Source organism: Castor canadensis, chromosome 19 (genome assembly GCF_047511655.1).
Source record: "Castor canadensis chromosome 19, mCasCan1.hap1v2, whole genome shotgun sequence".
Classification (NCBI taxonomy): domain Eukaryota; kingdom Metazoa; phylum Chordata; class Mammalia; order Rodentia; family Castoridae; genus Castor; species Castor canadensis.
In genome coordinates, this window is record NC_133404.1 from 40,583,396 (window position 1) to 40,597,771 (window position 14,376).

The following is a 14,376-nucleotide window of genomic DNA, read 5'->3' on the forward strand; positions in this document are numbered from 1 at the left end:
AAGATGCCACCTTACCTCGTGGGAGAGAAAGAGGAACAACAAGGAGGGGCTCTGGCCTGCACAGAAAGAAAAGAAATAACATTCCCCCAAAGCAACGGGGGAATCATCACAGATGATGCAGAGTTTGTGAGGGAGGCGCCCCCCTGCTCTCCCAGCCCTTCACCATTCTCGGGGTTCTGCCTCCCTCCCCCACTACCTGCCTCCTACTCAGAACCAGTGACTAATTGCCTCGCATTTCTCTTTGATTTGCGTCACCCAGCAGAGAGTGTGTGGTTGTTTTTACAGCTTATTCTTTCAGGGATTTTAAGTGACATTTTTTAAGTGCTCTTCCCTGCCTTGGAGCAATGCAACCTCCTCTATTCCCTCCCCCCCACTCCTTTCCCTCTTCCGGGGGCTGGCAAGAATAAGAACAGCTCAGAAGGCAAGGGCCATGCCCCCACAAACTGAGCAGAGAGACTTTCCCGCTCCCACAACAAGGGAGAACTTCTTAGGAGGTGTCCCTGTCCTGCCCACGTGGAAAGCTACACTGAGAGCTCTTCTTTCCTCCTTCCTTCTTTCCCTCCATACTTCCTGTCTTTCTTCCTCACTTCCTTTCATCCAGGAACAGTTTCCAAGTGCCTTTAAGTGTCAGCTAAAAGTCAGAGCTGCAAGCAGAACAAATGTTATTTCTGTCATCAGGGAGAGGTCCATCCTATTGATAAGTCCATTTTACTGGTGAGTAAACCAGCTATGGTAATACAATGGGTATATCCTATCATCTAGAAGTCTATAGATGGCATTCCATTTAAGAGAAGGCACCAAACCTAACCTGGGAGAGAAAAGATGGTCAGGTGGTGTTCTAGAGGGTGGTGTTACAAAATAAGGATGAGATGCTTTTGAGTGGGACAAAGGAGTGGACAGAAATAAACAAAGGAAAGCATCACTGTGGTTTGGGTACAGTTGAAAATCATAGGAGTGAGTGAGGCTTTGGACAGCTGTGACCTGTCTATAAATCCCTGTCAAATGAGAACGTTGGGCCAGATTGCCTCTAACATACTCTGATGTCAGGACCCTCTTCCATCATCAAAGAAGTAAACACAGCTAGGAAGGAGAGCTGTGGAATGGAAGGGGCCATAGGCTTGGGATTTAAGGACAGCATTTACATCTGGGCCACTTGCTGCTTGGCGGGACCAAGGCAGTTAAGGTACTTGAGCCCCAGTCTCCTCCTTTGTAAAGTGGAGACAACAGTGTTACCTGTCACCAGATTAGTACAGCGACATGAGACCATGCATTTGCAAGATGAGAACAGAGACTAAGTTCTGAGGTACTGTAGCCAGAGGGGTTTCTCTCAGCCCATACACAACGTTAAGGACATAGGGATCTCTTTTTATTTGAACTTCAAGCAAGGAACCTTCCCATCAAAAGAAGGGGGGTGCTTAAAACCCCAAATGTCAAAGGTCAGAGAGCATGGGAGTACAGTCACCAACAAAGTACTGCTGATCCCAAAGGACTTTCTTACCTGCCCAAGAAGCCCCTGAGGTGGGCAGGAAATATCACAAGACCCTCCTTATTACAAAGGCTTGCTACTCCAAAGAGCTCACAGCCTGAAGCAAGCATCTCTGAGAATGTGAATACCAAAAGGCACATGGAAGAAAACCCAAACCAGACTCCAACCACCTCAAATCCATGGAATTTAGGAGCTTCAACTGCCCCTTAGGGAAGAGGACACAGAGAGCCCAGACATCAGGATCCCCCTCACATTGTCTCTGGTTGTTGGAGTACTGGTCTACTGACACAAGAGTGAGCCCTTCCCCCAAAAAACTTTGGGCAGCCTCCAAAAGTCTCCAAGTGAAGAAGACCTCCTGTCACATGCACAAACCTGGGGACTCCAGTACCAAGAAGAAGTGAAACCAGGCAAGCTGTGCCCTTCCAGAATGCAGTCTGAGGTGCTCTGCTCTTACAAAATATGCAGCACAGTGTTTGTCCCAAAATGAATGCCCTGAAACATTAACTAAACAATGCTTTACTTGTGACTGTGATTTGCTAAGTGGCTTTTCATCCATCATCTCCTTTCATCCTTAGAATAACCCCATGAGGAAGTTGGTATAAGAAAAACTGTGATAGCCTGAAGTGCTATTCACCAAATATTTCCAGTTCTCCCTCTTGCTGGGCACACTGTAAAATTGCTCTTCCCTGCACCCTGGGTTAAAGGTGGCCATGTGACCAATTAAATTTAAATTGAATGATGTGTGTTTCTTAATTTCCAAGTGAAAACTGTAAGAGCCAATGTACTTTTGAACTTCATTCTCCCTGTGCCACTGCCACAGAAACAGGCAACATTCCTGATGTTGACTATTCTGTCATCCTGACTCCTAGAATGAAGACAACATGTAGCAGAGCCCTCAGTGGATTTAGTATGGACTGAAAAATAAATTAGAAATAAATCTTTGAGAGCCAGGTGTTGTTGTGTAAGCCTGTAATCCCAGCTAAGCAGGAGGTAGAGATTCGAGGATAACAGTTCAAGCCCAAACCAGGCAAAAAAAAATAGTGAGACCCTATCTCAAAAACAAGGTGGGGTCAGGCACCAATGGCTCACACCTGTAACCCTAACATTTGGAAAGCTGAGATCAGGAGGATTGTGGTTTGAGGCCAGCCTGGGCAAATACTTCATGAGATTCCATCTCCAAAATAATCAGAGCAAAAGTAGACTGGAGATATGGCTGATGCAGTAAAGCACCTACTTTGCAAGTGTGAAGCTGTGAAACCCTGAGTTCAAATCCCAGTCCCACTAAAAAAACAAACAACAACAACAAAACAAGCTGGGCATGGTGGTACATGTCCTGTAACTCCAACTACACTAGAGCAGAAGGAGGAGGATTACAGTCTGAGGTCAGATCCAAGCAAAAGCATGAGACCCTATCTGAAAAGTAACTAAAGTAAAAAGAGCTGGGGGTGAGACCCTAGTGACAATGTACTTGCCTAGCAGGCACAAGGCCCCGAGTTCAAAACCCAGTATCAAAACCAAAAATAAATAAATCTTTGATGTTACAAGCCACTGAGATCTGGGGTTGTTTGTTACTGCAGCACAAGCCTTTGCTGACTGCTATGAGCATGTCACAAATAAGAAGGGAGAGAGGTTAAATTAACTAACTTGCCTTAAATAACACAGCGAGGGTTTCTTTCTGACCCTAAGTTCAATATTGCAAAATTCTTTTGAACCTTGAACTCAGCCCCTTAAGAAGTAGAACTTTAGAATTTCTTTTCTCTTGTCATCAATTGCTAGCCTCATCAGCTTCTGGCAGAAACCACACACACACACACACACACACACACACACACACACACAATGAAATAATTCATAAGAACCTTCATTGGGTCAGAGCTGTCAAGAGGCTTGAATCTTCTCAATTATAGTCAAAGCTCATGCCATTACTAAACAGATAAGACTCTTATCTACTCTGCCTCAGTTTCCCTACTAATGGCAAAATAGCGAAGAAAAAAATCACACCCACCATAGCCACAGGCCAGGCTGCCAGGTAGGGCTAGAAGTGCCTCAATGGTGAGAGAATTCTGGTAATAACTGTCCACAGAGCTCAGTCATCAGTGACAAGAAATGGATGAGGCCTTAGAGGGACAGCCATGTCTAGAATAGACTGCTCACCCAAGAAGAGCGATGGATCCATTCTGTCACGCGGAGATAAAAATAGCTCAAAGTCACTGCTTTTGGCTTAAGCTGCTGGTCTAAGCTTTTTAACGGAAGACTTGGGTGCACCACACAGACAACCTCACCCCAGCCCAGGCCTGTATAATGGCCCCCTGGGCAGCCCATCAGGACTGTGGTCACTGCACAATGTCCTTCAGAAGCACCTTTGAGTTCACTCAGCCTGTGAAGCCTGAGGACAGCGGAACGAGTGTGTCCTGATGCTCTGTAGTTATCTCAGTTTCCAAAAGGAGCTCAGGGATGGTCAGGACAAGAAAGTACGATGCAAATGAGGCCTCTGGCACAATTGCCCTGGATATTTTACATACTTAAATCATTTAGACCTCACAATAATCCCCCTGTTGGAATGATACTATTTTCTTTGTTTTTAAAACTTGTTAAATTAACATATGTTAATTACACATATTAATGGGCTTCCCTGTGATATTTCAATACATGCATGGGGTCATTGTGCACGGATCAAATCAAGATAATTAGCCTTTCTCTCTCCTTATCAAGCTCTTCTCTCCTTGATCTTCATAAGTCATATAACAAGTTATCATGAATTGCAGTCATCCATCTGTGCTATAGAGCTCCAAAACTTATTCCTTCTGTGTAGCTGTGTTTTGGCCCCCATCATCTAACCCCCCTTTGTAAATGTTTTCTTTCTTTTGCAGATGACAAAGCTGAGGCTCTGGAGATAAGTAACTTAGCACAGTGTTTGCCAAGTAGTAAGAACTCACATAAACAATTTATTGTCATCTTCATCATCACCACCATCATCATCCTCTGTAAGATCCAGACTTCAAACTATTCCACAGTGTCCTCAACTCCTTCTTTTAGACATCAGAAAATTCTTTAGATCAAAGTTTCTTGAACTTTGATACAAGTTAGAATCACTTGATTTGATTCAAATTACATCCTGTGTAACTCCCTCTCCTTGAATGTAGGCTGGATCTAGTGACCCACTTCTAACAAACAGAACATGGCAGAGATGATGGGATGTCACTTCCAGTACTGAGTTATAGAAACACTACAACTTCCATCTTGAGTGCCCTGGAAGCCACCTGCCATGATGTGACCTGCAAAAATGAGTCATCTATGTGGCAAGAAGCAGGTGTCTCTAGCAATGGCCAACAATGACCTGAGGGCTGCCAACAGACATGTGGGTGAACTTGGGAGCAAATCCTCCCTTATCAAGGCTTGGAGTGATGACAGCTCCAATTGACCTTGGTGACAGCCTTGTGAGAGCCAGACGAACCTGGATTGCTCAACAACAGATATTGTGAGATAGCATGTGTGTTGTTGAAGCCATTAAATTTGGGGGAAATTTATTAAGAAGCAATAGATAATGCTTCAATTATTCTTAGAGGTAGGGTATTGTGACAGGCATAAAAATGGTCCCCCAATGATGCCCACATCCTAATCTTTGGAATCTGTCATTATGTTACCTTCCATGGCAAAATGGACTTACTGTTTTATGAGTTTTGAGATGGAGGAAGAGTTCCAGATTATCCTGGTAAATTCAGTGTAATCACAAGCGTCCCTAAATGAAGAGAGGGACAAAAGAGTCCAAATCAGACCTACGGCATCATGAGACAGACTCAGCCATTTCTGGTTTTATAGCTATGATCATCTTTGTAGAAGAGATCAAAAGCCAAGGAATGCCGAGATAAGGAAGTTGTCTTCCCCAAGAGTCCCAGAAGGAATGCGGGCTCTGATAAAACCTTGATTTCAGCTCAGTTAGATCCATTTCAGACTTATGACCTCTAGAAATGTAATATAAATTTGTTTTAAACCGCTAAGTCTGTGGCATTTTGTTATGGTAGGAATAGATCACTACACAGGCACAAACAGGACAGCACTAGGAAGAGTTTTTCCTCCACAAAGGAATGTGTTAACATTGCTGTAGGGAGCTAGGATCGGGTGAGTATGGTTATGGGATAAAGCCGTAAAGGTTCATGAGAATAAGGATGAAGTCATTAGTTTGTCTCATTAGAAATAAATAATTGGAATTATTCAGTCTCCTAGCTTCAATGCATTCATCCAACACCCATCAGCTGTCCCACAACTAACTCCTTGGAGAGTGACAGAGTGGGTGGGATCATGCAGGAAAGGCAATACCATTTGGGATGTCTTGGCATCATATCCAGGTTCTAGCAAGGCAGAGAGCTGCCCCCACATTTCCAACTAGCCTTCCTACTAATACCACACAGTCCCATCTCCTTCCCACCACTCGATTTCCAGAAGGTAAAGGTTGGATCAGGAGTGATGGGCAGCATTAGGGACCCCACCACATTGCAAGGACACTGAGATTTTCACAGCCATATCTGACTTTTCTCTATTCAAGCAATCTCCTGACCCAGCCCTCTCCTACCCAGACCCCTCAAGAGTCTATCTACTGGATTTCTCACTTCATATACTCAATCTAATGTTGTCCCCAATATGAAATAGAAACTGAGTCTCAAGGAAGTGAACTGATTTCAAAACTGAGACTGGAATCCAGAATTTCCAAATCCCAGCTCTGTCTTCTGTCCACCAGACCACACATTTTTCCACTTTCAACAAAAGAACTCAGATCAAAATCTAATCACCAGAGCTCTGAGATTGAAGACTGAGTCAAGGCTGGTTCAAAGAATTGCTACCACTTCCCTGTGCCTTAGTTTCCCCACCTCCTATAGGAAGATGCAGTAGGGGAACATAGACAATTTGTGACAGGGTCAGGGAGCAGGGGCGGAATCCAGAAAATCCAAAATCCAGTAGTCATTCCCAATCTGAATTCCAGACCCAAAGCTAAAAACCAAATTTTCTAAAGTTTTTTTTTTAACACAAACTTTAAAAAGTAGAATGTGGGTGTAAGCACTACTTTAAAGGTTTATAAATTGACACGTGGATCACCTGTCAGGGAGCCAAGATCGGAATGCTGGTTTTAATTACATGGAATATTTCACTTTCTTATGCAGAGGCATAATCAATTATCTTATTTAAAAGCATTGCGATAATGTGTGTGTAAAATGGAGCCGTTCCCTGTATTGCATTAGATTCTGCTAATTATAGGAGAATGTTTGGAGCTAAAATGTCAGCTTGTCATCCGGATGGCTTGTAATTCAGGATTTGCATTCATAGACGGGAAGGGAACTCTGACAAAAATTGCATTCAGCTCCAGCTCGTCTGGCCTCCACCTTGCCGGCTCCAGCAGCAACAAGGGCACTGATCTTTGCTCTGCTCCCAGCTCCTGTCTGTGATGGTGGGCTCTCCATCCTCATCCTTTCCCCAGGAGAGCAAGACAGGCAGGAAGCACTGTAGGAAAAGGGCGGGATCAGAGGGCAATGAACCACACCGGCAGATAACTCTTGAAATGCCACCCACCCTCCTCTTTTGCTTTTTTCTTGGTAACAGAGATTCCAAAAGTGGTCTTCAAAGAGATTACGTTCTGACGATATTTCTTAGGAATAACAATCAGATTTAGTTCAATCCAACAACTATTTCATGAGGGCCTACTATGTGTGGTACAGCAGGGACTTGGAGCAGGCCCCGGAGCATCCCTCCTGTACTCCCCTCTAGAGCCCACTAATCTGTGCACTGTGCTCCAATCTAATTCTCCAGGCTTCTCATTCCCCGTCTGTAAAATCATGACAGGATGGTCTACATAAGGATGAGAAAATGATATTTGCAGAGTGCTTAGAAGGGGCCTGATACCAATTAAGCAGTCAATATATCTTACCCGTCATTATAGTCGTGACCACCACTTACAGCAGTCCAGCAGGGGAAAGAGGCATTCATGTACAAGGGAAAATCAGCTGCCCTTCCTGGGTAGTCACACTAACACCCCACTTTCACACAGTCGTTTACTTTATAGCACACTATCTCACCGTCCTGTCTGTTACTCCATCTTCCCAAACCTCATATGATTTGCTCCTCCCCGCCCCTCAAAAAATAAGAAGAACCTTTCCGAACAAGTAGGTGAGTGGAATCCTTCAAGATGACCCCTGTGCCAAGGAGAAGCAGGAATAATAGCCCCTCTGGAACAAAGAGGGTTTCTATGCAAGTGTTCTGTACCATAGTTGAATAAGTGTCTAACTCTCTCTGGCCACAGCACACTCAGTCCACCCCACCCTGAGTATGGAGACCAGTGCTGGGATCTTTAAAAGTTCATTCTCCAATAGCAAGTGGAGGATGAAAACAGCCTGCAGTTGCTAGCAAGTACCAGACAGAGTTCAGAGTCAGCTGGGATCATGATCAGCCAGGGTCGGGATCAGCTGGGGTCAGGGTTAGCTGGGGCCAGGGTGAGCCAAGGCCAGGGTGCCCTGGGGAAAGCAAAGATTCTGCCTCCCTCTCCACTGCCTGGCACCACTCCCGGGCCACTCCAGATAGCTGGCTGATTTCTGTGCCTCCTTACCTAGTCTTTGTCCCCTCCAACCCTGCCCAGGCCCCAGGCCAGTTTCCTTGCATCTCAGAACTCCCTAAGCAAAGCTGGGGACTTCATCCAAAGTCCTCCTCCTGGTCAGATCCCACATCTCCAAGCCTGGCCATAGGCCTGACTGTAGAAATGCTAGGGCCAGGCCCACCTGGACATTTTCTGCTGACCCCAGGAGTTCCCATATGGTCAGTCCTATGACCAACTCAAAACTAAGCTAAGACACCAGCCTTCTGAAAAAGCCCATCAAGACCAGGCTACTTCACCCTCCCCTCCCAAGCTGTCACCACCATCTTTCTCCAGCTGTTCTTAGAGGTGGGATTGATTAGTCTCTACAGATCCCAAGGAGAGTGGCCATCCCCTTCCCACTCCCCCCAAGTTCCCTGGACTTTGCTGCCTTTTGAGGTCCTGGTATATGAGATATCCCTTTTCCTGGAAGTTAAGCACTTAATCTCTAGTTTTAAAGCTTCTTGTTTTGATTTGTTTTTTTATCACTTGTTTGCCTTTATCCTTTTCAAGTATTATATGCCAAAAAAAAAAAAGAAAAACGAAAAAAAAGAATCAAATGTTCATTATAGAAAACTTGGTATGCATAAAAAATGTAGAAGATAGGGGAGAGCGTTCGTTACTCCTCATCCAGGAAGGCATTGCAGTAAGCATCTCCTTGTGTATTATAGATGGGCTTTGCAAAGTTGAATCAAATGGTAGATTGAGGTTTTTTTTAAAACGAGCAGTAACTCAGAGAATGAGGACTTGTAGAATCTGCTGATCTGTGGCAATCTACATTGCCTCCAGAAAGGCTGTCCTAAGGCTCTAACCCTCTGTGTACTGGATCTTCATGACGCCATGCAGGGCCAGTTATCTGAACTGTTCCTCCAACAAGGCTTCACTTTAGCCCCGGGAGAAATCCATGATGTCCACTGTCCTGTGTTCCCAGACACTAGGTTTAAATGAGCCTCACAGCTCCAGCTGTGGCCTGGCTGCTGTCCTGAGCTTAGCCCCACATACCCAGCTGTGTCCCATGGCTCCTGTCACACCCAACTTTTCAAAGTAGAGCTTGCTCATCTTCACCCTTCAGACTCGCTCCTCCTCCTGCTTCCTCAGCAGCATTGTTTACTCATTTACCCAAGTTGGCAACCCCAAGTCATCTCTGACTCATCCCTCTTACTCGTACCAGTCATTCATCAAGCCTCGTTGTTTTGTCTCTGAAATGTCTTACACATCATTCCTCTCCTCTCGTCCCACCTCCACCACTAAATAACTTCACATCTTACTGTAGCAGTTGAAGTCCTTTCTAATGACCTCCACCTCCTTTCCCAAACTCTCCCAGCATAGACTGGGTGTCTCCCAGGCACTATCTCAGGCCCTTTTCATTGATGTACCTCCCAACAGCAAGGTCCTCATCACTGTTCCTGAGATATAGCTGAGAATCCAAGGCTCAGTGAAGCTGAGCCTTCGTTATCTATTCAAAAGTGACAAAGCATTCCAAAGTCAGTGAAATGATGATGATCTTTTAATTTTCACAATCTATGGGCTTTGACCTTCTTCTGCAGGTATTACCTGAGCTCACTCATGTGACCACAGTCATTGGACAACTTGGCTGGGGCTGGCAAGAGCTCCCAACATGGTCAGCCCTATAACCAACTCAAAACTAAGTTACTAAGATACCAGCATTCCCAAAAGGCATGTCAAAACCAGGTTACTTCATCCTCCCTTCTCCAGATGTCAGCACCAGTATTCTTCACTTGTTCTTAGATTTCCAGGAGACCTGTGAAGTTGGATCAGTCTCTGTAGCTCCCAAGGACAGTGGCCCTCCCACCTACCTCCCACATCTTCCCTGGACTTTGCTCTCTTGTGGGTCCTCTGAACAGAGGTACTGGTTCTCCTCCACACCAGCTGTCACCTTCTCTGGGCTACACTAGCATCCTTTCATGGTGGTCTCAGGGCAGCATTCCAAGAGAGTAGAAACCAAAAACTGAAGGTCTGAGTTCTAGAATTCACCTAATGATATCTCTGCCATGTTCCATCAGCCAACCCAGTATTAAAGAACGACTCTGCCTCTGAATTGAAAGAGTGACAACATCTTGTTGTAAAGGGTGAGGACCCAGGGAGGACTGATTCACTGGGGGCCATTATGATAATAAGCCACCACACTGAGGAATTTGTCCACTATCATAAGTTCAACTTGAACATCCCAGAATATGGACCAGGGTCTTCTAATTCCATTGCTCATATATGTTGCCAGATCTGTTTCCCACCAAATGGGTAGGTCACCATGAGTGGACACAGTGATGACACTGGCCACTTGGACTGTTTCCCTTGATTCTGGATGAAAGTAGTTGTCAAATGGCCCAGCACCACCTCAACTTCCAGTAGCTGTGGGTGACAGCAGCCACCCACCCCACCTTCCCACTCTCGGCATCCAGCTTGGCTCTAGTAAGCACCATAATGCAAGACTTGAGAACTCCTCAGGTCCCCAGACTCCATTAAGAAGCTGATTAAAATTTGATGCTCCCATTTAACACCTATTAGCAAACACAGTAGCCTCCTGCTAGGAGCGAGAACTTGGAAAAAGGGGCCTCCCCAGCTCCCAGCAGCACCCTTCAACGCTGGGGTGGCAATCATTAGCTGGAAGAAAGATGGGCAGAGGTGGATGGGGTGAGGAGGAAGGGAGTGTGGGGGCTGCAGATCACTTACAAAGGACTAGCTCTTCCTGAGCCTTGAAGCAGGAATGGGTATCATCTCAAGTGCAAGTGTCCCACAGTGGGTAGTGGGACCAGGCCTGAGATGATAAACTGGTATTCAAGAACCTGTAGCCCTCAGGGATTATAAGAAGCCAACATCCTTCTCGCTGCCTTCCCACCAGGCAAAGTCTAAGGAGCATAAGAAGATGCACCATGGGAATAGTGTAGTTAGGATATAAATGCTCTCAATTGAATGAATTCGGTCTCTGTTTCCAAGGTTAGCTACGGAAACTCTCCTGAAAATCCCCCAAAGGGAAGAGGATCTGAGAGAAACTGGTAGCATTTCATCTTTGCCTTCCTAAGTGAACGACTTAGGGGCAGAGCATGTTGAATTTGGGTAGAGGAAGAGATAACCAGGCAAGTGTGGACTGGGTGTTAACTATGTGCCAGCACCTGCCATGAAGTGAAGCTGACACAGAGCAGGAAACAGAATCTCTGCCCCTGAGAAGTAAATATATTCACCAAGGCCATGGGTTCATGTGCCTTGTCACATGTTCACTAAGTCACAATTAGAGGTGTTGTTAGAAGGAGCATAGACCCCAATTGATCGTTTGCCATGTGAGAAGCTTCATAAAATTGAAGCATGAAATTGTATGGCTTTTTGGTTAACATTTTAGCAAATACAGTGCCTTCCTGCTAGGAGAAAGACCTCAAAAGGGGACTTCTGCAATGACATTGGAGGCCAGGAGGAGCTATTGCATTTGATTTTGAACATTTTCACCTGCAAAATGAGGATACCAACCACAGGGTTGTCCTGAAGACTAGGTGCCATCATGTGTGTGAAAGCACATTGCAGTCAGTATCTGTGATCACAGTCTGGTGATTACTATGACAAGGCTTGGGAGAACCCACCCCTTCAGGTTGTGGAGCTTCTGGGAATCATTTAACTAATGTAGAAATGAAGACATTTTAAGGTTTATCTGCTTATTTTTATTCCTTATGAGGCCTCATTCCTGAGACATACAAAGTCCTTCCTGTCCCCACCCCATACCATGGCCCTCACACATGCCACAGCAAAGCCATGATATCCTGAAGGGGAGTAGGCTTGACTAGGGGAGTCCCATGAGTACCTTGTTCATAATTTGAATGTTCGCCCAACACACTCATCTCACCCTCAGAATTCTGCATTAATTGGCTCCTTGGATGGACTTGCATCTACTTATCAGTCCTCTGCTTTAGGACTCAACACTTCTGGCTTCCTTTTGGAGCCGCATCTTTCCCCTTTTACCTAGACAAGTACTTGGCCAGCCCTTAGCACCCAGCTGCCCTAGAGTTATGTGTCCTACACACCATCACTGGGATCAGGACAGGGCCCAACTGTGGCTTGAAGAATGCAGCTCCCTGCATTTACAGAGATAGGAGGCTTCTCAGCAGAGAAGCCTCTGTGCCTTGAGGGGGGCCAGAGCAGCAAAGGGACTCTGTTGGGATGATGTGAAGTGGACTCGGACAAGAAGACCGGAGCTGGGTGGTGGCTGAGCCTTCCCTGCCCACTGTGGGTAGGATGTGCTCCTTGGAGAGCAGCAGAGGACTGCTAGTGGGGTGCTTTGGAGGAATAGAGGGACAGACTGGGGAAGATGTCCTGGCAGGTGTTGAAAAGGTGCCTTTTCTGGGAGGACGATGTTGTGTGCAGGTGACTGAGGCCACCCACCAGGTCCACTACAATATCCTTCCAATCAGGCAGAGGCACAGGCTTCAGAAAGGAAGAGCACCCAAAAGGTGTCAAAGTCAAATCCACACTCCACATGAATGAGCTACTCACCTTTCCAATGCCCTGGGTCCCTCCTACCTCCCGTGGCCTCCAGTATGGCCAGGTGTATGGCCTGGGCTCTTCACACTCACAAGCTGCTCCCGGTGGGCCATGTGATCACAAGAGAATGGCCGAGAGAAGTATTAACTCGAGGGAAGATCTATTCTTTGTCATCTACCAGCTGTGCTGCCCTGGGTAAATTGCTTAGACTTTCTGGGTCATGGATTTTTTTTTTTCTTCTGTAAAGTGAAAGTTGTAAACTCCTATTTGTAGGACAACGGTGAGATTAAATAAAACTGCTAGCCCAATCCAGGCAGGCATGGTGGTACATGTATATAATTCCAGCATTCCAGAAGCTGAGGCAGGAGGATCACAAGTTGTAGGCTAGCCTGGGTACACAGTGAGACCCTGTCTCAAAGTAACAACAACAACCTCTCTTGGCCCAGTGCCCGGAAAACAGGGAGTCCTCAATAAGTGATGTGAGAGGCCCTCCCTACCCTTGTTCTGTCATATCACTTTGTAGTCACTGGCCATCCAGAAAGGGTACCTCATGGGCTGCCTGATTCATAGATGGCACTCCATTGGGAATCTGTGAACTTCGAGTTGCTTTGCTTCCATTGCTCCTGCCACCCTTCAGGTTCTTACACACATTCAGGTTTTCCAGTCTCTTGGAACATTCTTCCCTGTCCTTCCTGCCACGACCAGGTAAAACTTCCTAACACCCAAGAACCCAGCACTTGGAGCCCCATGGCCCTAGGATGGACCCTTTATGAATGCTTCCCAATCCCTGCTCTCTGTCTCTCCAGTCTCATCCCTCCTTCCCCACCTTGAAGTATAATCCAACCACTCCAAACTTCCCATTGCCCAGACACCACAGTCGGGCATCCATGCCCAGAAGCTGCAGCTCCCTCGGCTTGGAAGACTTGCCCTCCCTTCTCTCAGCACCTGGTCCAGGTGACACCACCTTCTCAAAGACCCAGACCCATGCTACCTCCTCAGTGAAGCTTTCCCTGGTACCCAGAGAGGATGTCCTTGTTCCTTCCCCTATGCCAGGGTCTGCAATCTATGGTACACAGGCCAAATCTAGCCTGTTTTTCTATGGCCCACCAGCTAAGGATGCTTTTGATATTATTTTGTTTTTTGGTTTTTTTGCCATGCTGGGGATTGAACATAAGGCCTCGTTCATACTAGGCAAGTGCTCTGCCACTGAGCTGCACTCCCAGCCCTGGTCTTGACATTGTTTGAAAGTAATCAAAAGAATGATATGTTGTGGCATGTGCAAATTCTGTGAAATTCAAATTTTAGTGTCCATAGTTTTATCAACATATAGCTAGGAACATTCTCCAAAGTATGAGCCAAGGCTACCTTTGCACTTCAATGGCAGAGTTCAGTAGTTGGAACAGAGTCAACATGACTTGCAAGGTCTAAACAGTTACTCTCTGGCCCTTGGCATAACAGAAAAACTCACTGATCCTGGCTCTGTGCAGCTACAATTTTTGTTTCAAATGGATCTTGCAGTAGATGGTGCCTTCCCTGTGGATAATGAGCAAATCAAAGCAAAGTCTTGTTCAGCTCTGATCCATGGGCTAGGCCCAGTCCCTGGCAACTGTAGACATTCCACTAATGTTTTGTGCCCTCTGGAAACACCTCTTCAACAGTCCCAGCTTCCACAGGCAGGCCAGTGCCTGGGATCTGGTAACACCCACTTACTTCTCTGTGCTCCTCTAGCTCTCTTGGTGGTAAGGTCTGCTAGAGACACTCTGAAACAGACAGCAGACATTATTCTCCC

The 14,376-nt window shown here is 46.0% G+C and overlaps 1 long non-coding RNA gene across 2 annotated transcripts in view; it reads right to left on the bottom strand.

Moving 5' to 3' along the window:
- LOC141419210 (uncharacterized) overlaps positions 1–14,376 on the bottom strand; it is a 59,339-nt gene that overhangs the window by 26,503 nt on the left and 18,460 nt on the right. For both annotated transcript variants that reach the window (XR_012443873.1, XR_012443872.1), the window contains exon 2: positions 5,154–5,225. This is a non-coding gene — a long non-coding RNA (uncharacterized lncRNA). The remainder of the gene's footprint in view (positions 1–5,153; positions 5,226–14,376) is intronic.